At 44.5% G+C, this 26,919-nt stretch overlaps 1 protein-coding gene across 1 annotated transcript in view; it reads right to left on the bottom strand.

Moving 5' to 3' along the window:
• The window catches only part of LOC138471850 (ER degradation-enhancing alpha-mannosidase-like protein 3), a 996,165-nt gene that overhangs the window by 84,504 nt on the left and 884,742 nt on the right, over positions 1-26,919 (bottom strand). The gene's annotated exons all lie outside the window — the stretch shown is intronic.

Below are 26,919 nucleotides of genomic sequence, written 5' to 3'. Positions count from 1 at the left end.
AGAATAGGATTCAAGCAGCTCCCATATTAAAAGGTGCAGATGTACAGACATACTACCCTTATGTTATAGAGCTTCATAATCTCTGCAACAATATTAGACATCCAGCGACTCTTCCAGTACCCCAACAGAGTAAATATGACACCTATCTGGTTGTTTTTCAAGTACAGCAGATTGCTGCACACATTTGCTATGGAGTTTCTAAAATCTGTCGGCGTGTTGGGGATGGCACTGTATAGGCCAGCGATACTCAAATGCTAGCCTTATTGCTCATATATCTATGCAAGTAGTGTACTTCTTTTTCAAAGCTGGTGCAGGATGAGTACTTGAGTCTACAGATCTTACAGGGTCACGCTTGTCACAGCAGTGCTACCAATAAGGTTAGAACAATTGCCTTCGTTTTAGTTTCCACATTTGCACTCCAAAACACGCCTTAATGCAAGCTTCCACGTTACACCAGTAAAGAATTGATTGATTGATTTATTGAGTGCCTTACACCAAGGTGCTGTACAATGGAACAACAAATACAGAGAAATATTCTTTCAGAATGCTAGTTGCTTAATTGCCCTTGTTAGTGAGATTTATAATTTTTATGCTTCACCCCCTCTCCTAGTGAGACCCCCAGCACTTTAAGCTGGACTTCTGGACCCTTTTCTTTCATCCTGATTGAGTGGAGCCTTTTCCCACTCCTTCATTCTTATAGGCTCTGTCTTTTGGGACTCTATTCTTTGCATTTTACCTGTCCTATGGAGTCTATTTGTCCTTCATACTCTTAAAGGCATCTGTATGTTACTATTGCAGCACAAAGCTCCTTACGGGCAATGTTGCTGGGGACACTTAGGCTCCTCCTTTGAGATTCCTTTGGGGGTGTCCCCCAGTTCCTCAACATTGGAGGCGGGGCACCAAAAAAAGAAAATAAATAAGAAAGAAAAAAGCAAAAAGGACCTACGATGTCAGATCTGGCCAACGTTAAAGGGATGGATCTGATGTCGCAGGGGTGCAGGAGAGGCTGCAGACGGAGAAAAGGTAAGTAGGGTGGTTGTGGGTGTACTGGCGGTTTGGGGGGGGACATGGGTTTTGTTTGTTTAACCGTAGTAAAAACTTATTTGCAGCGAAAATGACTGCGGTCAATTCCACCGTGAATATTTCTACCTCGGTCAAACAACCCAAATCTGTATCCCACAACCACCTCTCATCAACCTCCCTCACCCGCACACCCTCTCACCTTCTCACCTTCTCACCCTGAGAAGGGGTACCATAGCTTCCCAAAGCTCAATGTACCTCTGTAAGGTAGAATATCTGAAAACACTAACCCATACAGGGGCAGAGAAGAGCAGGGATTAGACATATGAATCTTATTGTGAAACTGGGACGAAGAAGATTCAGAACAACAACATTTAGAAGTATAACATTAGAAGTAACCCAATGAAGAAGAGACGCAGGAATGAGGAGCACAACGCAGAAGCTCCAAGAGCAGTCCAGTCGACATGGACCTGATGTTTACATGAATTCGGAGAAAGGGCTTAACTTAATGTCGAGCCATCACTGGATGAACCGCAAGGTTGGAAAAGAAGGAAGCAGAGAGAAGGTAAACCGGGAAGCTGAGGCAGGAGCATGCCACCATAAGGAGGGTCCAGCGTGGAAAGTACGCTCCAGGAAGACGGAGAAAGAAGCTCCTGGCATTCCCTATAATCGGCAGACATGTGGAGAGAAGAACACAGCCGCTGAACAAGTTTCCCTCGCTGAGCCGCTGCACACCACAGAGAAACGCTGACCGACGAGGAAGCAGTAGGGCAGGCCATAAGCATCCTGAGATACGTAAGACCACCATGGACCGTGGTGAAAGGTACGTGGGTGCGAGGGGAGGCACAGGTAACCCCCAAGGCAGTACTGCAAAAGTTGGGAACAAGAAGGAGAGCAGGAATCAAGGGTCTGGGACCCCAATAAGGAAAACCTAATTAACTGTAAAAGCATCCTGACCCATCATCATAGTCACAGTACCTGGCAGGTTAGAAAACCAGGTGGACTGAACCAAGAAGAAAGTAAGTGTGAGTAGTCAAGCAAACCATAGAAGAGAACCCAGAGAACCCAAGGAAGTCAGGGAAGGATAATTCCTCTACTTTCCCAAGATTGTGTGTTGAGCAGAAGTGCGGGTCAAACCAGACAAGGTCTGGGATTCCCAACCAAAACCCAAGAAGAAAACAAGAGGAAGGGAGTCTTACTTTCGATTTCTACAAGACATTGAAAGGAGCAAGGAAAACATTATCACTTAAGTTTGGAACACTAAAGGAAGCCAGGGGGATTGAGATATTCTACCTGGTTCATGTCAGTCTTCAAGAAACTATAAAACCTTTCACCCCAGAAGAAAGGATACCTTCTTCTGAAGATGACAAGAACGTTATCCTTATAAATTAGTGTAAGGGACGGAAATAGGTTTTGACACAACGGTAGAAATGCTTATTCGTTGAAGCAGGGACACTCTTAATTTTAGGAATAGCTAGGCATATTTTTACTTTTAAACAATAACAGTCTATAACCGTGAAAAGGCCACCTATGTGTCAATCTCATACTTCTGCACCTTTACACTATGAGCAGTGCTTTGGCAAACACGTTATATATATAAATGACTATTTTTTTTATGTTTATTATTGCACAGATTATTTGGTTTCCATATATGAAACCTTTAACCTCACCGTGTCCAGTTTTTCGTTGGTTGTCTACAGTTAGATGAACGTTGTCTAACTCTCCAGACTTGGTCTAATGTTTCTGGGCCTATTAATGTTTTCCAAGCATTTTCACGCTTTTTAGTCCCTCCAGTTTCTTGAGTATTAGGATCACCAGTCTTATGAGCGCTATGTTCATCTTCATTGTTTCTCCTTCAACTAGAGTCCTCCACCACTCTTCAGCGCCCATTGTCGTTGAGCTTCTCAATATTACCCCCAAGCACTGCGTACGCTCTTCTCTAAGTCCTACGCAATGTAGGGTAAGGTGTTTCAGAGATTCTTTCTCTCCTTTTATTGTACATATTCTACAACTTTCGAGACTGTTCAACTTTTTTCTCCTTTGCAGTATTTCTCCCGTTGGTAAGATGTTCAGTCTGAATCTCAGGAGAAGGTCTCGGAAGTACCAATTCGGGAATAAAGTCAGGTAACTTGGAATCTTGTTCAGCGTGCGTGGTTGTGCCCAGAAGTCTTCAGAGCCTTTATATTTCCAGTTGGTTTCCTGGGTTTCTATCCAGTCGGCCATGTATAGTTTTTTCTTTGTTTTGTCTGGGTTGATCCATAGGTCGTCCTCTGACTCGTTAAGATTCGCTAGGGTCGCTCGACACGTCTTTTGCCACTCTGTCGGATTCTTCTTTTAGGGCCTTGTTCAGCGCACTGAATCCTCCTATTGTGGTGTCCTCAAGGCATTTTCGGTAGAAGCTTAGCGTTTTCCATACGACTATGGTTTTGAGTGAGGTTAAAGCTAGCTCTCTGCTTATTTGATGTATTGGCACTGAACTGGGCAGTTGTAGTACTTTTCGCCAAAACTGGCCCTCCAGTGTTGACCATGTTTGGGGCAATAAGGGCATAGGTGATTCGACACCATATGTCAGTATCGGCACAACTTTCATCCTATAAAAGGTAACCAGTGGTGTTAAGGTGAATCTGCAGTATCTTTTAAGCAGTATTTTCCCTTGAGCAGCTAAATTGTTTACTTTCCTTTTTAGCCCTTCTATTCTTGGTACGTTGTTTTTCGTATTATCAATGCATGCTCCCAGGTATGTGAATGCATCCACTTCCAAATTTTTTTTGTTTTTCATTGACCAGCCAGTGATTTCATAAATCACTATGAAATGCCAGAGCCATGGCTACTGACTGGAGTATGTGGTTGCGTCACTCACAAGTTAAGTACTCGCCTGCTGTTGAGGCTCACGGCGCAGCCAGCCTGCACTTCACAAGTTCGAACCCTGCCTCCGAACACATTCGCCTTTCATCTTTCTGAGGTGGTTCATACACTGACCAGTATTCATTGGCATATTAACACCTGCTATTACAGCACTTAAAAGCAGGAGGAATCAGATGAAAGTATAAAGCACACTATATAAGAATGCAAATTACATGATAAGGTGGAAGTCTGCACTGTCATCACCCGGGACAATATATGAATCATTCAGCCTTACACCTTTGTGTATCAGATCAGATTTTGAGCCCAGCTACATTTTCCACAGAAAAAAAAGACTTTTCACAGAACTGTAAGTAGGCAAGGTTATTTTATGAGTTGTGTTGTAATGTTTGAGCATAAATACAACTGGCAAGTTACTTTCTGGTGCATTGCTTATTAAATACAAATCTATTTTCATTACTGGTGGCAACTAGTAGAGATGCTTTGAGTATGGTTCTGCAAAATAAGTACAGGATGTAGTTATGTGAACATGCTTTTTTTTAAAAAAAAAAAAAGAACAAAAGGACTGTTATCACTGGTTTTCTCTAGTGCTCTAGTGCTTACACAAAACATTAAATGCAACAAACACCATTAACCAACCATAAGTAGCATTTTCTGTAAAGTCGTGAACGGACGTGTTTCATGAATGAGGGTTGATGGCCACTTTATTTTGTTCTGAGGTGTGGGTGTTGTTTTTTTTTCTAAAGTCCACCCAAAGGATTTTAGAAGACTCTCTACTTCGCAATACAATGCACCAACGTCTCGTATAAGTCTGCACCACTTAATGTTTTGGTAGTGTAGCAGATCAGCCAGGCTTATTTTAGGAGGGAGACAGGGCTGTACGGAGGTACAAAGAACTTGTGCATACATATGGTCCAAAGAAACACACTCAGTTATGTAAAAATAATGGTTATTATATACTAGTGGAAAATCCTGTGTACACAGGCCAATGTGCCTAAAGGAAGACATTTCAGAGTTTAAATATATCATGTGGTATGTTTTAACGTAAGTTATGTTAATAGAAAAAATATTTGTAAAGGATCTTGCTCCTTTTACATTGAGGAGTAGTAACCTCAAACTAAATCTCACAGAATCAATTGAAAGTGTAACATAGTGCATGCAGCCAATTGTTGTATCTGCTCCTCATTCTCTTGGATTCCTCTTTGGATTCCACTTTGGTTTTGGACTCAAATATATAATGTTGAGTGATGTCAGAGTAATACAATTCACGTGCAGCATGATTTGTAGTAGACACAAGATCATAAAATAAAGTAAATTTAAGTCAAAAGAAAATTAAAACATACATGAAGAATATTATTGATGTAATGATATATACCAAGAAATATGACATCGAATAATTACATAAGTATATTTTAAGATGTCATTTATTTTGTTATAGGAATGCTGCTTAATCAAATGAATTTCGATTTATATGTTTTTTTAAATGTATTATTTTCTTGAAATATGCTGCTAAAGGGGTATCCCTGTCTTGGGGATTTTCTGCAGCTTATTCTATGTTATCATTGTTGAACTACACATTCTGTTTGCCTGTAAAATGAACTTGAAATCTTCTTGCTTTATGCATATGGCAACATCTCCCTCTCGCGGTGATGTTTGTTTGCTTGTTTTATTATTTATAATGAGCGAAATACCCTAGGGTAACAGGGCGCAGCAGTTACATGTATATGCAAAGCTTGGTTACAACAGTGTTAGTATTTACATACAGGTATTAAATACAAAGGTATATACAGATAGATACTATTACAGGCGGATGGTACCAGAGCAAAAATATAAATGATGCACATGGCTTGCTTACATCAGCAAAATATACAAATATATGTGATAGCAGGGTGAGTGAGTACAGATGTACAATTGGGTGGAGGGGCGTTTCTGACTCCTCAGAGTGAAACCTGGCTGCTTATTGCATTTAGTGATCATTCGCTTTCAGCCACAGGATAGTGTTGGTCCTGTAGGGAAGGTCAGTTCTCAGTGTGGGAGGTAGGGTGTTCCACAGTTTGGCTGCTTTCACCGGGACGCTGTTGCCACCGACTGTGGAACGATTGAAATTGGGAATAGAGAGGCAAACTTTATAAGCTGTTCTAGAAGGTCTCAGGGAGGTCTGTCTGTGGAATCTGTCGACCAGGTAGATGGGTGCAGCGTTGTTAAGAGATTTGTGGGTGAGTGACAAGGTTTTTAGGAGAATGTTGTCATTGGTTGGGAGCAAGTTGTACTGTCGGCTCTCAGAGATGTGGTCCCTTCTAGAGATGCCTAATGCCGCTCTAAGGGCATTATTTTGTGAAGTTTGGATTTTTCTAATAGTGGCTTTGGTGGACGCTAGATAGAGGGCGTTGCAATAGTCCAGGCGAGACAAGATGAGGGCTCTGGCCAAGGTCGTGCAACTAGTGTCAGAGAGAAATGGCTTAGCTGTGCGGATCAGTTTGCACGTGTAGTACGTGGAGGACGCTACAGAATTAACCTGTTTGGCAAATGAGAGGTTTGAGTCAAGGTAAAAGCCCAGCATTTTTACCTCTTGTCCTACTTTGATGCTGTTACCATCGATTATGAATGAGGAATAGTCTGGTCCTAGTTTTTTTAGGCTAAAGGTGGTGCCCAGGATGATGAGTTCGGTTTTATCATCATTCATGCATAGTCCATGCGTGGCCATCCATGCCTGGATGATGATGTACACTCTATTCACCAAGGACAAATCGATTTCATAATCCCCAGAAAGCGGGAGGAGGATCTGGGTATCATCTGCATAATTAGTGTAGGTGATACCGAGATGATCCAGATCATCAAAAAGGGGCTTGGTAAAAATGTTGTACAATGTAGGCGAAACACAAGAACCCTGGGGCACGCCACAGGTGATTGGTATAGGGTCGGCAGCTGCTGTAACAAAAGGACCCTCATAGTTCTACCATTTAGGAAGGATCTAATCTAGGTAATTGCTTCATCGGAAAAGTGTGCGGCTGTGTTAAGGTGGTTGCATAGAATAGTATGGTCGACCAGGTCGAATGCAGCGAGAAGTCTAGGAGGAGGAGAAGGGCAGCTTTGCCGTTGCCTCTAAGCTCATCAGCTTGGGTCTTAAGGTTGATGAGTGCTGTCTCCATTCCATGTTGAGGACGGAAGCCTGATTGTCTGGCTCCTAATAGATGGTGTATTTCCAGGTGTTTCTGGATTTGTACATAAGCAACCTTATCCAGAATTTTTAGGAGAAAAGGTACTGTCGTGATTGGTCTGTAGTTGGTCAGCGTGGATGGGTCGAGAGTGGGTTTCTTTAAGAGTGGAAGTACCCCGGATTGTTTAAGATTGGTGGGGATGGTACCAGTGGAAAAGGATGCGTTGATAAGCTTCGGAATGAAGGGAGAGAGGTCTCGGGCTGCATCCTTGATAAGATGTGCGGGGTAGAGATGGCCCTGACAATTAGACGGTTTCAGAGACAAGATGATTCTTTCCACTAAAAGAATAGAAACTTTGGTGAAGTTGAATCGGGTGGATTCATTAGCAGTAATACTATCAGTTATTTTAGATGGGGGAGAGTGGTTTAAGGAGGCTCTTTTACTGGAGATTTTATTTTGTAGGGTGGACATTTTATTGGCTAGTGCGTTTTGGATCCCTCAGCACCATTTTTTATCTTTAATGCATGTGTCAGGTGGTGCTATGGGGGTCTCTATTTCTTTGAGGATTGAGAATAATTCCTTCATATTGGATTTGGCTTGGGATATGCGTGTGTCGTAGGAGATTCATTTTCCTAGACATATTTCTCTTTTTTAGAGGGCTGAGAGTTCAGTGAGTTTGAGTTTGTTGGCTGCTGAGGGTAGTTTTTTCCAGGTGGCCTCGCAGTTTCTTTTTTGTTGACTTAGGTTTTTTAGGAAAGGCGTAAACCATTTATTCAGATGAGTTTAAGGCTTACTTGGTCTAAGTTTGAGGGGGGCAATCAAGTCCAAGGAGGAGGACATAATGTTATTATATTTTTCGACCAAGGCCTCAGGATCCGTGTTGTCCGGGAGCGTGTCAAGGGTAGGGAGTAAGGTCGAGATAAGCCTCTCCACAGTCATACTCTTTATTTCTGGTTAGCGTAGGTGGAGCCCTGATGGCTGAAACATGAAAATGATAACATGAATTACACATTTAGTTCACCTGGAAGATGAACTTGAAGTCTTCTTGTTGTATGCATAAGGCAACAGCTCCCACTAGAGGTGATAACAGGTGAAGCGGGCAGGACAGCTTCAGACAAACATACATCTGGCCTTTTAATATATAGTATGATATGATATAATATACACAGGCAAAGATAACTCTTCAGAAAGGTAAGTACTATCACAATAATCAAACATAATATAAAACCAATGCAATACTTCTGGTAAGTAAACCACTGTGTAAAAGACTTCAGGGTAAGAAAAAAACACTTTGTAGTAAACCCTGTTATACTTTCTAGAATAGTAGAGACAATTCAAAGGTAAGTAAGAACTTTGTAATAAACTATGTATCCTATTCTGTTTTAAGGTATAATGCAGTTATACTACCAACATTAGCAAGTAAGTAATTGGCAAAACGTGCAACAGTCTGTTTCAGGAATTATACGGTTACACTACCTGCAGTAGCAGGTGAGTACAATACGTGCTAGTTACTTTTTAGAATAGTGACAATTCAAAGGTAAGTAATAACTTTGTAGCCCTTTGTTTCAGAATCTTATGATAGAAACACCACCAACACAAGCTAAGTTACTAAACAATCTGTTCACAGAGCCGAGGCTTTAAAGTTTTCATCAATGTGTAATTTTCTGAACATTTGTGGAGCCCCCCCAAACTTTTTGTTTTTGTTTGGCTATCCTATTCTGACGTTTGCCAGTGGAGCACAGCCTTCAGCTGTACTCCACTGGGCTTTTGTTATGGGGAAACTGACACGTCCTTCAGGCTGTCAGTACTGAGAAACTATGTTTCCCTTAGTCATCGACTTCCTTAGTCATTGACTATGTTGCCATTTTTTGGGGTGATTGTACAAGTGTGCCTAGGAAGAACTGGTGGCAGCAGTTACTTTGTATAAGTGCTTTACTTCTTTTTACAGAATCACATTGTGTTTACCGCGTTTGGTTCAAGACTCTGGCCAGGTCTGAAAATGGCCGAGCCACAAAGTCTTTTGTTCCCTACTTTGGCCATTTTGTCCCTTGCCTTCACCCAGGTCGGGTAACCCGGGTTTTCCTTATTTGGGCATGCAGCCTCTCGCGAAAAATGATCTCTTTGGCATGCTTCTGCACATCACGTATGTGTGCCCAGGAACAGTTTTGGGACCGTCTGGTCCCAATCCACACTACTTGTGCCGCAATGTCTGGAGTACCTGAACGACTGAGACCACTGTAGGACATTATTGGTCCATAACTGGGATGCCTGCATGAGAGAAAATCTTCGATTGGAAGTCCTCAATTTTGGTGCAAAGCTAATATTGTATAAGAGAAGGGGCTCTGCATCCATTCCAGGTCAATCACCAGAGTTCTCTCCAAACTACAGAAGGAGCCAAGTATCCTGGAACGAAGAAACAGACTGGTGGAACCACCAGAGACACTTTGGAAGGTGTGGCACCCTTTGTCTTCTATTGTCCCATCAGATCCATGTTTTCTTCATCCATCAAGAAGGTCTGCAAGGGCGCTACGCCCCTTTGGAGTAGTGGGAACAACTAATCTCGGCGCCCCCTGCTTACCCACCAAACAAGCCCCTTCGGAGTGTTCCTTGGCCATCAAGTGAACTGTCCAGCTGTACCTCGGGTTATCACGCAGAACCGCTGCTGTCACGAGTTGAAACCCGAGACTTGGGACATTGCTTGCTTGTGGTCTCTCCCGCCAAATTTTGTAGGCATAGCTCCTCTGTGTTCCGAATTAGGAGTGTGTAACGCTGCACACATCTGTGATTCCCGCATCACTACCTGTTGGTGACGGTCACTGTAACTGTCTTGCTGACCTGCTCTCCTGTGCCCTGAAGCCTGTTGCACCCCAATTTTCTTTGTATCTCCTTCGCAAGTTGAGAAAATGCAACTGTCCGGTCACGGACAATCGTACTATCCCGCAGCTGCTGAGAGCTGGAGCACTGTGCAGCTGCAGGACTCGAACCTACTAGTGACCTCGACTAAAATGGCAAAGTTTGGTCCGGACTGTGCCGAGTGTCAGTGAGTACTTGTATCACTTACCGGTTGGACCCTGGCACAACGATCTCTTTTACGCACGAATATCCCTAAAAAGGTATTCACTTTTGGCTGGGTTAGCCTGCACTCCCTAGATATTCTCACCTTTTGAAAACTGCTCTGTTGCCAAAGGCAGACCCTACTCGAATAGTGGGAACCAATTCTTCATTGCCTCAAACCGCTTCCCGACTTGCTACAGCCCTCCCAAGAAGAATTGCTTTTTGTTCCATCTGCGCGATTGTGCCTTTTTATGAACAACTGTACTGTTGAGCACAAGGCTCCCCACATCTTAGGGCTGGACTCGAAAGTTAGGAAATGACTCAGGAGAATTGTCTAATGCTCCTAGTGTGTTAACTCACCCCTCTCTTTACATGTTGTGGCTGTGTTTTTCTTCTTTGTCGCATTAGGAAACTTATTGTATGTGTATATATATATATATATATATATGTAATCTAGTATGGTATTTTTGTGGTAACTGTTTTTATATAACTAAAGGTTACTTGTGTCAATTGGTGTGGGCCGACAATAAATGTATAGATATTTTTCATATACACTTGTCGAAGAGTAATTTATGGTATGTTACTGTGTGTGCTCATTGTGGACTTCCAGTCACTCTGACCCCTCCTGAGATTGCCTGCCAAGCTACCTAGATTGGTCTGGCTTGTCCAGAAGGCTCCCCTGTTTCACTAAAACTAGGGTGGCCTCCTAAACCTCTGCCCACCAGATCAGAGTTTAGAAATCCATCTTAACAGGAGTTCTTACCTATCCAGTTCTGAGTTTCTTTCAGGGTCAGAATGAAGGTACAAAGGCAGGCACAAACTGTAGGTAAGTCATGAGTTCCTGTGGAAATCTTCAGTAGCAGTTAATCAACAGTTCTTGTGGCTAAAAGGGTTTAGGGACTTCAGAAAAGGCTCCCTGCATGAATTCCAGCGTTAGGCCTGGATAGATTGGAAAACTCCCAACTACACAAATTACCCGCCTAGCCAAACAGGAGCAACAACATGACTCTAGGTAAGTATTACCTTGAGTCCCACAGTATCTTCGGAGTGATGAAGATGATGAAGCTGGATGCCTACACACTGTAGCAGCCGTAGAGCCGGTCTCCTGTTTCTTGATCGTGGTGACCAAAGGAGGGAGTCTGGATGGGATTTCACAGCAGCAGTAGAGAGAGGGGACTCCCAGCAAAGGATTCTTTGTGCTCCAATGCGGATCTGCAGTTTTGGTGCATTTTCAGAGGCACCAGTGAAGAACGGTTCTCATCCTACCGATTCGCCTCACTTGCTCGGTCCTGCACTATGGTGAGGGGACTTTGAGGAGTGGAATCTTGCTGCTGGAGGTTCAGCAGGAGTCCACCAAAGTTTCAGGAAGATTCGTTCTTCAGCAGATGATGCACTGAAGGATCATCGGAGGCCACAGGGTATTAGCAGTTTGCAACCCAGGAAGGTCGCAGCACATCGTGGGATGGCTCAAATTGAAGATCGTCTTGCGACTGATTATGCCCAACAGTCCATGGGAGGAAGTCATCCTCATCTGAGCTTCCCTGACGAATCAAAAACAGGGTCAGGACACCAGCGGTCACTTCAGCAGGCTTCACCGGTTATTGGCAGGAGCTGCAGGCATTTCTGGTAATCTTCATCTTCAATTCTTCTGTTCCAGTGGTCGACATGTCTTCAGCTTCTGGATCCAGGCCATTTATCCGGGAACCCAGCCAATCAGCACTCTTGCTATATTCAAACTTTGGTTGGTGGCTGTCCTTTGAGGACCTTATGTCTTTGAGGACAGCCAGCCTCCCAGTTGGAACTGGATTCAGGCAGGCATGCCAGAAGACAAAAGACTGCAGAGGTTTGGACTCCTCCATTGTTTCCTGTCTTCACAGACACTCTGGAGCCTTGACGAGATTCACAAAGGATTCCCACCGAAGACAAAAGTCAAACCAGACCCCTCCCCCACCCCCATACCCAGTACAGCAGAAGAAGGACCAAGAAAGGACAAGCACATACGAAAAAAGGAGTACATGCACCACTTTGGGTCTAGGTTGACCCTTCGGTGCGTTACCGGGCCTGTGAACACAGCCTGCAGGTAGAAATCACACAAAAGTCGGTAGAACACGTCCGCTGCCACCAACCATTTAGGTAAGCTTGTCAATGTAACAGGAATGTTACAGGAGCAGTGAGAAGGGGGATGCAGTGTAACCCCTCGGCACTGCACATAAGGTGGGGTGAGCTGATCTCACAATAGTCGATGTAAAATGGATAAAAAGTATCTGTCTACCCTTGGGAACATGTGTTCCCACAAGGAAATGAAATAAACACAAAGGGAAGCCCAAAGGGCTTCCACTAACACTGCACAAAGGATGCTGCATGCTACAAAAATAAATTACAGATGCCTTAGAAAATATGGAGGAAAACATGACTCCACAAAAAATAAAGTAAAAAAGAAATGAACAAGGTTTGCCCTTAAACAGAGTAAAAGATGAGTGAGTGGGAAAAAGGTTCCCACTTAACTCAGGAGAACAGACCAAAACATCCATGAGTCCAGCAAAAAGTGCTTGGGGTCTCAAAGGTGAAGGTGATTTGGCATAGAAATGAAAAATATACCTAACAGAGGGCCACTTTTTGTGAGGGGCCGGGCCTATTTCTTGTTTCAGTCCCACCCCGACCACTGTGGGTTTCACCGATACATGCACACCAGACTTTCTGGCACCATGGTTGTGAAATGTGACTGGACAGTCCCACCAACTTCCTGGGTCCACACACAAAAGGCATGTACTAGCCTGCAAAAACAGCAGCTTTCCTGCATGACCTTATCAGGGCCTTTCTGAACTGGGAAGGCAGGAAGGCAGCCAAGAAACAATACGGACAAAGAGCAAGCAAACACTCTTGTGGCATGACCATTTTAGGGCTCTAGCTAAGTTTAGTATTCAGGCGCAGTAAACGTGAATGTGCATAGATCTCTATGGGATAGTTTCTTTTTGCTTTGCTTTGACTGCTGACATGACCTTTTGGAGTTAAGTCAAGTATTATTCTTTCCTTCCCTTGTCCTTTTGTTCATTTGTGTGGGGAAATGGAGGAGTCCCTTAGACTATCAATATTGAGAGGCTCTGGTCCCTCTGTGCATTTTTTGCATTGTTCTAATTGCACACATCACCTTACCGTGAAGTGCAGTTAGGATACTTTGTATCCTTATACATCTTTGTAAAAGAAACCAAAAAGCCATCATATATAATGTGCCCAAGACGAGCTGGTGGCAACAGTGATATGTTCTTACCCTTTTTGATACATTTTACTTGTGCACTTTTGCATTTACCACGAAAGGCTACCAAACATGGCTAGCACCTGCAGATGGCCATGCCAAGAGGGTTTTAGCTTGTTCTATGGCCTTCGTCCTGCCATCTCAGTTCAGGAAATGCATTGTATGGAATACCCTTTCCAGGAAAAGCTGCTAATTTTGCGGGCTAAGGAGTGGTTTGTCTGTGTGTGGCCAGAGGAAGGGGCTGGGACTGTCTCTTCCCAAACTACACCAATGGAGCCTGACAATATGTTCCTGGGCAAATGTGGGCATTGGCTATCCATGACTGGATAGCCACTGCCTGTTTGAAGGGTGCATGCTCCCAGCCTTAATCTTGAATAAAAGGAAGACTCCTGTAACTGTTCTACAGATCGTTGAAGTCAAGTCCCCCACTAAAATAAGCAGCACACTGACTACAAGAGGACGACTTCTGCAGCTGACCAGCATCGACTCCAGTGATTTCCCGGTGTAGCCCTGCTCCACTCAAGAAGACCCTCATCATTTCCTGGACCTCTGGACTGGTGGGAGCAACAAGTCTTTACCCCTGCTCAAGGATCCATGCCTTCGGAAATGTTCCTGGACCAAACGGTGGACTGACCAGCTCTCTCATGGGCTAGCTCGCTGCAGCAGTCGCCGTTCCGAGTGCATCCTTGGAACTTGGAGGATCATCAACTTGTGCAACAAGATGCCTGCACCTGCATAGTCAGCCTTCTTGCATCAACGTAGGCTTTGCTGGGCCTGCTCCATTGTTCGACCACCTGTCGTCACTCACCACAATGACTCCAGTTGCAAAACCTCTTCAATACAGTGAAGTGTCCTGAGGTGATCTGCCCCGGAGAAGTTTTCATCTTTCCTCATTTGAGTGTTCTACTGGAAGCTGTGTAGAACAGATTCCTAAGAACAGCAACCGACCGAAATGACATTTGGGAAAACCCTGTGCTTGGTCCGGTCGAGGAAGGGTTGCAGCGCAGATGTCGCTTTTCAGTGCAGGACTTCTGCAGTGCACACAGCCAGAGGACACCTCTAGGATGTGAAGAAGATGGCTTGCAATGGGAGTCACTACAGTCAAGTGGCGACAGGCAATCTTCATCTTCTTCTTAGAGAATTTGCTCTAATGATGATTTCCCGAATGGATACAGGAGCAATCCTGTTATCTAAAATTTGGCCTGGGAGCTTGCTCAAGCACTCCAATGGTAAGGCTTTACTTATCTCCAGAAAGTAGGGAAAGGAGTCAAAACAAAGTGAAAAGAAAGGGTGTCCCACAGAAGTGTATGGGAGGAAAGTAGCAAAAATGTAATCTTTCCTAACACCATTGACAACGAGGTTGTAGCCGCACACTGTCTTCGCTGACAGTGAAGGGTCCATGCCTTTCTGCTCAGTGAGCGCCTGGAGACTGGCCTCGGGTGGTAGCGGTATGCAGTATAAATCAACATAACAGAGGAAGACTTCGTCAACGTTGTGCTCATCGACTGCATGACCAAAGGCAGCCATGAGTCCTGTACCTGTGTGAGGGGGTAGATTTTCCTCTTTTGTCCTGTGTCTGTGGTCTTTTCTTAGACATTGATCTCTTGTGGTGTGTGGATATCTTCTCTAGAGGCCATACTTCGTAGACTGCTTCTGAATGGGGGTATGCTCCAGAATTTACCAAGCATCTAGGCCTTTGTGCCGGTCTTCAAGGGTTTTTGAACGGAAACCCTGACATGTCACAGTCTTCCATAATATGAGGAGGATGCAAGCAGTAGATACAGTCCCCTTGCCAGTTACCCTCAGACAATTTTAAGTCCACAGGTAGCACATGTTGTAAAGAGGGATTAGTTTGGATCACCTTTCTGTATGAGACTTACATTTCTTTCAGATATTTACAACAATCGTCTATTCAGCAGTAAAGGATTTCTCTGTAAAACCTAGAGAGATGCCTGAGGATCCCTTTAAGCACAACGTGCAGATACAATCTGAACACGGCCTCCAGTGGTGGAGCCGAACACTCAACATTGCCCAAAACAAGATGGACCTTTATTCCAGGAATGGACACAGGCACGGACACAGAGGACTCATGGTGACTGGTATTACGTTTTATTAAATAATAAAGGGGTTGGAAAAGGCCCCACTGTCCCTGATCTAGGAGGTACCTAAAAAAAACGAAGGGCCTGTCCAGTGTAAATGTGTCCAAAGCAAAAATGTCCTGTGTTCGAAATCCTGTCCTACTCCTCTCATTCTAAAGTAACTCTAAGGTGTTATGGGTATTGTCTTTGGCTTGGGCTTGAAAAGTGAACAAATGTTAAAATTCAACAAAACGGTATAAATCCAGCAAAAGTTCCAAATGCATAATGTTCACAGTTCCAGGGAATTACTCCCTTCCCCGGGTTTCTCTCCTCCAAAACAAAAGTTGAAAAGAATAACCAAGTTCTTTGTAGCCCAAGAGGATAACCCTCTCCCTCTTGGTCTTTTCAATTCACTCCCGGGGAAATGACTCCCTAAGTATGTACTCTACAAAGGGCAGCTCATACATTGGCGGCTCCCAATAGTGTCTGCAGGTGTCCGCATGGGAAGCCAGTTGCCAGCCGTCAACCAGCAACGACTAAGTAAGGTAGGAGTGGCCCGGGTTACGGATAGAGCCTCACTCTAACCTTGATAACCTGGCCACATAGCAAACTCTCAGACCTAGGTCTGTTTTTTTCCTCGGTTATTTAAATTGCATTGTGAAAGTATTTGCAATTGAATTGTGAAACCTAGGCCTTTTCGCCACTTACATGACTCTCAGACTTAGGTGCTTATTCCTCCGTTATTTAAATTGCATTGTGAAAGTATTTGAAATTGAATTGTGAAACCTAGGCCTTTTCCCCACTTACTGGACTCTCAGACTTAGGTGTGTTTTCCTCCGTTATATAAATTGTATTGTGAAGTAGCAATGTTCTGAGGCTTTTGCCCCTAGCAAAGCATTCACCTAGCAAACTTTTCCACCACTATCTAAGCGCCTGTTGCCTTGTCATATTGTCTCGTCTATCCCCGTCACTTCTGCTTGTGTCCTTCCCTAGTGTTTCTCCCCTCCTCTTCCCACACCCTTCCTCTTCTCTCCTCTCCTCTCCTCTCCCTACCTACTCTATGGTGCTCTCCGTTCTCTCCTATCTTTTCTTACTGCTTCTCTATCGACTATCCTGCTCTCCTCACTAAATCTGGTAGGAAAATGTTTAGAAAGGACATCCTGGTCTCCAACCCAGGCCTCCCTATCGCCGATACCTATATACCAGTGCTTCCTCCAGGCAAACCCTCACCGACAACCTTTTTGTCGTTCCCTCGCCTGATTTATGGACTTTCTCATCTTCTCCCATTAATGGTGGAACCCGATGGGAGGCCCTCCTGGCCCAAATCTACTTGTCTAAGGTCATCATTAATGCCTACCTGACCCTCAGGCCAACCTTCTCCTCTTTGATAGACGCTTCCCGCGCCTCATCAATTTCCTCCCCTGCTGTCCCCTGTCTTCCCCCCCACAGCTTCCTTGCCTCCTCCTTGGCTACCTTGCCCTCTCCTCCTTCCTCTTCTGCCCCCCCCCCCTCGAGTCTTGACCTTGATGTCCTTGGTCTCAATGAGAAATGGTTCACGGCCAGCTTTGTCACGAGCTTTGACACTCCCCTCCCTGATGGCTACAAGATCCTGTCCGCGCCCTGATCCAACCGTTCCGGAGGGGGTGTAGCCCTTATCTTCCCTGAGTGGATCCCTGCCTCTTTCATTTCTATGCAGGCCTACTCCTCTTTCGAATGCCTCACCTGCAGGCTCTCTCTCTCTCTTTCCTGGCCATTCCCTTACTGTGGCTACCATCTATCAGCCACCCGGTCAGATCTCCTCCTTCCTCTCTGAGTGGGCTGACCTCTCCTCTTCCCTCCTGGTCTTGATCACTCAACTCCTCTTTCTGGGAGACTAACATCCACCTGGATGCTTCCTGTCCTTCCTATGGACTCTTTTGCAACCTCTGCAATGGTCTCTCACTCTCTATTGTCCCCTCTGACCGATTCACTCTGAAGGGCACACTATGGATGTTCTGATCTCCTCAGACCTTCCCCTTTCTATCCATCTCACCACTCCTCTCTCCTGGAGTGATAACTTTCTCCTTTCCTCCCAGTTTACCCTATCTACCCCTCAGGCCAAGCCACCTCCAGCACTGCCACCCACCTTCTCGGTTATCCGACCCATGAAGCGTGTGTCAGTTGAGGCTTTCGCCGCCACTTTTTCACCCCCCCCCCCACCCTAATCCCCCTCTGGCTGACTTACACCCTGACACAGACATGCTCCACTCTGCTATATCTGATACTCTTGATGTTCTTGCCCGTGTCATGAGGATCCGCCTGAAGCCCAAAGCCAAGTATAACTCTTGGTACGACTCTGGCCTCGTCACCCTCAAACGCAAGTGCAGGGTGGCTCAGAGAAAATGGCGTGCTTCTGGTACATCCTGTGACAATCTGGCTTGCTGCCTGTTCCAAAGGCAATATCGGATCTCTGTCCGCACTAAGAAGAGAGTTCACATCCAAGCCTGCATCTCTGCAGCATCTAACAATTTGGCTGAACTCTCATCTGCAAGGAACTGGCCAACCCTGCTGCAGTCTCTACCTCTCCAGTCCCCTCCCAGGCCCTCTGCACAGCTCTGGCTTCTCACTTCATCTCCAAAACTCAGGAGATCCTGTCCTCTCTCTCTTCTTCTCCCCCTCCTCCCTCTACTCCATGCTCTTCCTCTGACCCTTCTTCGGCCATCTCGCCTCCCTCCGTCTCTGCCTTTCCCCTGTTCTCCCCTGATGAGGTTTCTAGACAAGTCCGATCTATGAAAGTCTGGTCAAAACAGGTTCATCCTGTTCCTCCAAAACCATCGAGGACCAAATTGACACCCTTGCTCCTGCTCTGGCTGACTTCTGCAACCACTCATTTGCTGCTGGAGTCGTTCCTTCCCCCCTGAAGCACTCTCTTGTGCACCCCCTTCTTAAGAAACCCTCGGCCGACCCGTCCTGCCCGGCAAACTAGTGTTCAATCTCCATCACCCCTTTCATGGGCAAATTCCTGGAAAAGCTGGCCATCTCCCAGCTTAATGTTCACACCAAATCTGTTGGTTGTCTTCATGACCATCAGTCTGGCTTCAGAACTGCCAGAAGCACGGAAACTGCTCTCCTAAAAATCTGTGAAGACCTGCTCTCCAACCTTGATTCCAACACCCCCTGTGTCCTCATCTTACTTGATCTCTCTTCTTCCTTTGACACAGTCAACCATGTCATCCTGCTCAACCGTCTCCGTGATAACCTGGGCATCACTGATCAGGCCCTGGCTTGGCTGACTTCTTTCCTCTACGACCGACCCTTGCAGGTCCAACCTGGGTCCTTCCTCTCCTATATCTCTACTTGTGGTGTTCCCCAGGGATCTAACCTCTCTCCCTGGCTGTTCAACCAATACCTGGCACTTCTTGCCCAATGCATTGCCGCTCTCTGTCCCAACTTTCAGTGCTATGTGCATGACAATCTGCTCATTTTCAGGCTCCCTTCAGCCACCTCATCTCTGACTGTCTGGTTGCTATCCACGAGTGGTGTGCCGCCAATGATCTCTGCCTTAATGCCAGTAAGACTAAGATTCTCCTCATCGGCACACCTGCTCCCTCCTTTCCTGTCACCCTCTGGCCAGCCTCTCTTGGCCCTCTTCCTGCTCCCACCTATGAGGATAAAAACCTCAGAGTCATCTTCGACTCCACACTCTCCTGCTCTACTCACATCTCTGACGTCTCTAAGAAGTCACACTAACAGCTGCACCTCCTCAGAGGTATTTTTCCTGAAGAGGAAGTGCCAAGTATCATACGCACTCCAGCCACCCCCTTGAAGTGCCAGGTACGCTCACGCCAAAATATGTGACGTATGGAGAACAGATAAACCAACAGAGAGCCGCAGTTGGGCTTTGCCCAGTGCCTATCAGAATAACAGCACCTATTGAAGTACCGACACCTAAGAAAACCTGGACAGTAAGGTACCCAATGAGAAAACCATATCTACAGGCAAGACATGACGGTTGTCAGAATGTAATACCCAAAGAAACCAAGAAGATACTAAAGGAAGACCAATGGTGATGTCATGAGAAATCGAACGGACGCATATATAGAAGATATAATTACCTGAGAATACTGACAAAGAGACGAGATACCATGGATAAGTGACATCCTGAGCATAAGGTGAAGAAATTGATGTCAAGATGCAGAAACCTATGCCATATGCACGATGAAGATATTAAGTTAGTTTAAACATGTACAGATACAAGAAATCGCAAGAAACAAAGAAATCATGAAGCTTGCTTATGCTTAGTAGTAAAAGAGATTGCGGCAAACGCCAACTATACATATCTACCTCAAAGCACTTTATACAGGAGTGTAAATCCACTATGCACATGAGCAGAATTGAACAAAGGTTACTAAAGGACTCAAGAGAAGAGGGCTTCAGCAAACAAATCGAGAATTAAGATGGAGAGAAACCCAGCTGAAGGTAACCATGCCAAGAAGCCAGGGTCGTATCGGGCTGAAACAGGCCAACAATTAAAGAGAAAAATAACACAGTATCATGTTCAGAAAGTTCAAGATAAGCCACAGATGGTAGAAGACTGGCAGAATTAAATAAAATACACAAAAATGCATGAAGAAGAGGCCGATTTCACAGAGTCTGAATTACGTGACAAGGCAGGCAGGAAGGGATGAGACTTTCACACCTACGCATTGACCTCTGCCATACCCATACTCCTTAATTTTCTTAGACCAAGAGCAGACTCAAGGCCAAACTACAAAGAAATAATTGACACATGACCACTGAGGTGATGAATGATTGTAATATAATTGGAGGGAAGTTGGGGTGCAGACTAACTGCATGCACCTGGCTGGCTGTTCTGCATGCTGCTAAGCACAAGTGGAAAAGTATGAGTGGGGTTGATGTCAACCCAATCATAGTGGACCGTGTAATCTAGGGTTCTATAGTTAGTAGAACCAATGAGATGTCATACTTTTAGTGACGTTTATAGTGGCCATTTTGAAGGAAGGGCTTAGTTGCCCCACCTGACATTGATTATCCAATCCCCTCTCCCCGTTATCATATACAGACCATTATCATATACAGATATAGTACCTATGTTAAAGTTATCTTCCTATAACCAACCATATACAGATATAGTACCTATGTTAAAGTTACCTTCCTATAACCAATCACGTTGCATGTTAGGTTTTTAAGATTACGTGTCAATGATGAATGGTTTTTGGTATAAATATCGTGTTTTTTCTGAAATTAATTGGAGTTTAAGCGAGAAGGAAGATCGAGCGGTTGTTGATGTTCATTGAACTCCCCGTTTTTTGTATTTGTCATTAAACAGACTCCCTTTGCCAAACTATTGAGTTGTCATTATTACTTGATGCAAGAGTACGGATCTGCATCCCTGCATCTATCTCGAGGGTGCTGCTGCTCATCTTAAAGGGCTGTTTGGAGACCCCCAGTCTTATGGGCCGGCTGGGGTCTATCCAGTTCACTTGGTAGCAGAGATTAGATGGTTACGATTAGATAAGACACCCATTGACCGTCGACATAAGTAACTTCGGGTCCTCAGCAATATCACGAGTCCTTTGCCATCCGGCTGAAAGAACGAGAAGCTCCCCGTAGTTAGTGGCTAGTTTAGTTAAGAACCCTGCAGGTTAGGTCTGAAGGAACCTTTGTTTTCCCCCCAAGAACCCTTTCCCACTTCTACGAGTAGCATATCGGACGAGCAGCACGGAAAGGCGGTAACGAAGGCGGTGATCTCGAGCATCCAGAGAGGAAAAATATGCGAACGGTGAGAATAAAAGAACTGAATGCTTTGGCAAAAAAGTTGCATGCCTTAAAGCAAGTAAAGGGAAGGTAACGGAGGGAGGTGGGACAAAAATAGTGTCACAGTAAGAGTATAATGTATATATAAGGGGAAGACATTGACTCGAGGGTGGCCGAGCAATAGAGAGAGATACCGGGAGTGACCGAGATAAGAGTATACGCCCAAGTTCCCAGGCTTTAGAGTGCTAGCAGAAGCCTTCATTTAAAACCCTGAACTGATAGGATGACGTAGACCACCAGATCGATTAAAGACGATCTGAAAGAAATGGGCTTAAATTCTATGTCGGAATACAAATTAAGGGCAGGATGCATCTGAGGAAGCAGATGGCATGAGATTTGTGTAGCCGGCCGGAGTCTGTCTTGTCTGTTCTATGTTTTTTATCTGGGACGTCAGAAGGTAAAAACATTTTTAAAATAGCATGAAAATTGCACAATTGTAATAATATGATGTTGCATGGCATGTATTGATGCTTGTAGTTAACAAAAGTAAAATTGAAATTATTGTTGAAAAAACGGGATTGCAGCATGCAACGATTGGTGCTCGCTCATATCGTTGATTTTGTTGTGAAACATAAAGCATAATAAAGTGTTATATAGAGTAGAAGATAAACAGGTTAAGCATGGAAGACATTATACCATTGATACACATGTGCAAACAGCTGCCGAAGCATGCACCTAAGCTTAAACAGTACAGTGCAGAATGGGTTAAAGGAACCGCAAACAAAATGCTTGTGCCACGGCCCCAAGGAGGATCGCTATCCGGTCCTGCACCACATGATGACATATTTGCACGCCACATATACTGGCAAAAAGTTAGACAAACACGTAGCTAGTTTAGAGCTTGGGAAGATGTACCAACAAGAAAAGGAGGAGGAGCCACCGTTAGATTGGATACTGAATATGTGCACAGAGGGGGGTAAGGAGCCTTCTGCGGCATATGAGACACCTACGCAAAGTAGTGACGAAAGCACAGAGACAGAGATATTACCTCCAAAGTACCGAAGGACAAGGAGAGACGCGAAAAGGAAAAAGGAGACCAAACACAAGCAAGTACATCTCTAGATACGGGAAGCGAGGGAAAGATGAAAAAGGAGATGAGGAGAGGAATGATGAGACGGCATTCGCACAGAACGAATGCATGGGAGGTCAGATTTTATTGAAACTCGATGGTAAAGGCATTGAGGATATGAGACAAAAAGGAGAACGGGATGAATTAGAAAGGAAGGAAAAGGAAAACTGACCAAGAGACGAAGGGGCTAAGAAAAACGATAGACAGAAACAAAAGCAGTTATATCGTAGTGAGAAAGTCAGAAAACAGGAAAAGGCAGAAGAGCAAACAAAACGCGATCATAAGCAGAGAACAGCTGATGATCAAGATAGACAAGAACAAAGGAGAATAGAAGAAGAAAAGATACGGGAGAAGAGAATAAAAAGACAAAGGGATGAGGAAATGCAAAGAGCAAATGAACAAACAGATGCAAGGAAACAAGAAGAAGATAGGGTCAGAGAGGAAGCGTAGAGAGTTTGTTGACGACATAGAACGTAAGCTGAGACAGAGAGCACGGAATCTTGAATATCTGGAGAGAGAGGTTTAAAACCTGATCCAGTAGTAGACTGGGAAGAAATAGAAGAGTTCTTCCCTGAGTATGATTCAGTACCAGGTACATCTAGGGGAAATATCGAAGATAACTTCAACAACAGAAGCATAGGAGAGACGATCAATAGAATATATGATGAGATGGGGCTAGAACAGGTACCCCAAGGGAAAGGAGAGAACAAGCAACTTGAGAGCACTCAGTTGTATGATACTGAGGACGCCTCCCGAAGTAACAGAAATAGAGAGCTGTCATTAGATAGGCTGACTATAACCAGAAATGAGGAGGATGAGAGAAGTTGCACAAGTTGGGCACAGACAATATTGGACGCAGAAAGAGAAGACTGTGAAGAGAGAGAAGAAGGGAATAAGATGGTCAGATTTTAGTGGGTCTGCACCTAAGACATCAGAGTCAGCCATACAATCAGATCGGCATCAAGAAGTATCATACGGTCAGAGAGGGGGTGTCTCCACCACCCTATGTGAGCAGACTAAGGACATTGCCAGGCAGACGGTGATGTGGGAATATTACCCCTGCGGTGGACAGGAAAATGATGAAAGAAGAAAAGGGGTGCTGTGTGTCACAGTTCCCGTTACTAGTAAAAGGAGGAACGAGGCCACAATATATACCTTGGCTACACATGGATAGAGAAAACCTAAAAAATAAGCTCCCAATGTTGACATCCGGAGCAGAAAAATGGATACAAGAGTTAGAAAAAATGACGGGAGGGAACACGTTAGCTATAGGTCTTTTAATCGCCATACTTGGTGATAGAGCTGACGATGTGTGGATATATGCAGGTTACCCTGGAGTGACTACAGTTAATACTGTGCATGACGGAGCGCTGTTTAACAATTGCAGAACCGGGGTATGGAAAGCGCTTAGAGTGCTATACCCGGACACTTCTGATATAAGAGCTATAATGACACGCAAAATGAAGGAGTCAGATGATCCTTTGCTTTACATTCAAAATGTCCAAGACGCCTGGGTGCTGGAAACTCATGAATCTTGGGGGAAATATATACCCGTGTTTTACCATATATTATGCCAAGGGCTGCCAGAACAGGTACAGAAACAGCTCAAGAAATTGGTAGGGATTGAGGCTAAGCCATGGTCTGAAATACAGTTGACCATTGTGCACTATTGCAGGCTGCTGTAAGAGAAAAATCGCAAAAAGGATGCTGCACGAAAAGGTGACTAGGCTAAATTGGTGCAGAAAAAATGATCAAAGTATGCCATTGAATGGGCAATGATAACTAACACAGACGGATCTAATACACAGCAGATCAATAATCAAAGGCAGTTTCATCAAAGCAATAACGGGCTTTAACGAGGGGAAGAGGCTTTCGTTTGAGGAAGAGGATGGCAGAGTAATCAGGGAGGTTTTCAAAACAATCAAGGAGAGTTTCAAAATATGCAAAGCGGAAACCAGGATATGCAAAATGGGAAAATAATCAGACCACCGCCAATATGTTGGACGTGTGGAATGACAGGGCATCTATCACGCACATGCAGAAGTCAAGACATGGTGCAAAACAACCAATTCACAAGAGGAGGGATGGTGAATCCATCTGTGTTTTTGCAGCAGGGTGGAAATGGAGTTGCGCAAAATCATATGGTGCAGCAGCAAGCGCCGGGAGTACAGCAAGGTTTGCAACCACAGGATGTGACAAATCTTCCACAGGGACAGTCTCAACAGTCGCCAATGCAACTGTCACAAACAACAGGTACAGGACAGATACTGAATTTTAGAATAAGAGATATCACAAGTGATGGGGGAAATCCGTTCACCTAGAATGGGACAAGATTATATATGGACTAGGACAGCTCACTGGGAGACCTGATGTGTTCTATACTATCAGTGACACCGAACCCTCATGAGGAACCAAGGGTAGATGTCTGTATATGGGATAAAGAATATTCTTTCTTAGTTGACACGGTTGCAACACGCTCATGTAGACGTGAAGGTACGTTTTCTTTTTCCGGCGATGCCATAAATACTCAGGGCTTCACAGGAGCAACAAGTCGTGTTCCTTTTACGAAAGAACTTCCAGTTTCCATAGGTGAATGTGACATGAACGTGCCACTGTTATATTCAAGGCAAACCCTGTTGAATATATTGGGACGAGACCGAATGACAAAGTTAAACATGACAATCTCGTTCACAGAAAAGGGCATAGTATGTTCAACTCCAGGAATGCATTATTTGAACGTGTGCGAAATGATTAGAGCATACGCAGGACAAATGGCTATGAGAGCTTTTCCATTGGAACCAGACATTTTCGGATATGGAATGCGTATATTAATGTGACTGCTACCAGGCCTTACAGATAAAACAATGAGAACCCCAGATGAGTTTCTGTTCAGGCCAAGAATACCTATGCATGAGGAAAAGGGACAAGTGTTTCCCTTGACAATACAAGCAGCCATAGTGCGAAGAGAAATGGCTTTGATTGATGGCTGTGATGATGAAGGCAGACATTGGTGCGCAGTAATCTCCATTGGGGGAAGGGTACAGATTGACTGACGTCACTGATGACGACCTATTTGAAGAGCAGATAGGTGAAGATGAGATGACAGTTGAGGTTAATCTCATTTAATGGGTGCAAATGATCAAAAGAGAGGTGCCACAGAGAAAGAGGCTGGCACAAAAACATCCTGAATATTTTGATGATGACATGGCAAAGATGCCTGTCTCAGTATGGACTACAGGCCCTTATGACGTAGGATTACTGAAAGGAGTCGGAGAAGTGAAGTTTAAATTGAAACCAGGAGCAATTTTACCAAAAGCACAACAGTATCCCATGTCTAGGCAAGCAAATTAAGGGATGTTTAAGACAATTTCTGCCATGATGGAGCAGGGCATCTTAGTGACATCAGAGTCGTCATGCAATAATTCGGTTTATCCGATTAAAAAATCAAAGGGAGGGTCTTGGCGTTTAATCCAAGATTTACGACCAATAAACCAGATAGTCGAGGCCGAGTTCCCTCTAGTCCCTAACCCGTCCATGAACCTAGGTAATACACCCATTGAGACAAGGTATTTCACAGTGATTGACTTGAAAAATGCATTTTTTACAATCCCACTGCACAAAGACTCACAAGATTTGACATTGTTTACGTTCAGACAAGTTTGTCTGAAAAGCACAAGGCTGCCTCAAGGGTACTGCGAGTCTCCTTTGATTTTCAACAGAGTCCTACAGATGGACTTAAGCAATATTGCATTAGAGAGTGTTATCTTGCAATATGTTGATGACATTCTAATTTGCAGCACTACAGAGGAAAAGTGCAGACACAATTATATTCAGCTATTGACTATACTGGCTGAGAAAGGATATAAAGTTGACAAGGAGAAGTTTTTCTTTTTGTTTAACTATTTTTATACATTTTTACAACCCTTAATCAACAACAAAAAAGAACCAAACTTAGCAGTGCATGTCATACATCTTTAAGCATCCTGTATCATATTAAAGGTTAACCACTGCTTATCCGTTACCCTCCCCCTAACTCGAGCCTACTCCACTTCTCCTACCGCCGTTCTATCCTCCAGGGATACTTCCTCCTCTGAATTCCCAAAGGTGTCATGTTCGCTTGGGTATGCATGGGTGGACCCAGACAGTGTGGTCACTAAGTGCCTCCAGGACATATCTGTTTCTTCCTCCCCTCCCCTCCACTCCCCTGTTGGCCGCTTCGTTACATACCACAGTTTCTGCTTCATCCCATTTCTTGAGATCATTCCACCAAACCTCTACCCTTGGCCTGTTACATGCCTTCCAACCCATGGCAATTCTGCGTTTGGCAAGTATATAGGCCAGGTCCTTAAGTTTGCTCACGTGTTTTAATATGCATGGTCTAGGGAAACCGCCCACCATACATGCCCACACAGATTCCATGTCTAGCGTGATCCCTTTCTCCGTCAATCGGTGGGCTGCTTCTCCCCAGAATCTTCTCATTTCCGGGCATGCCCAGAACATATGTATCAATCCTGCGTTCACTTCCCCACATTTGGGACATGTTTGTATTTCTGCACTTTTGAATCGAGCAATCCTCTGGGGGGTCATGTACGCTCTGTGGGTTACATA

The sequence above is a fragment of the Ambystoma mexicanum genome, chromosome 8 (assembly GCF_040938575.1).
Source record: "Ambystoma mexicanum isolate Mex_15411 chromosome 8, UKY_AmexF1_1, whole genome shotgun sequence".
NCBI classification, from domain to species: Eukaryota; Metazoa; Chordata; class Amphibia; order Caudata; family Ambystomatidae; genus Ambystoma; species Ambystoma mexicanum.
The sequence above is the reverse complement of the archived record's forward strand: the minus strand, read 5'-3'. Positions and strand labels throughout refer to the sequence as shown.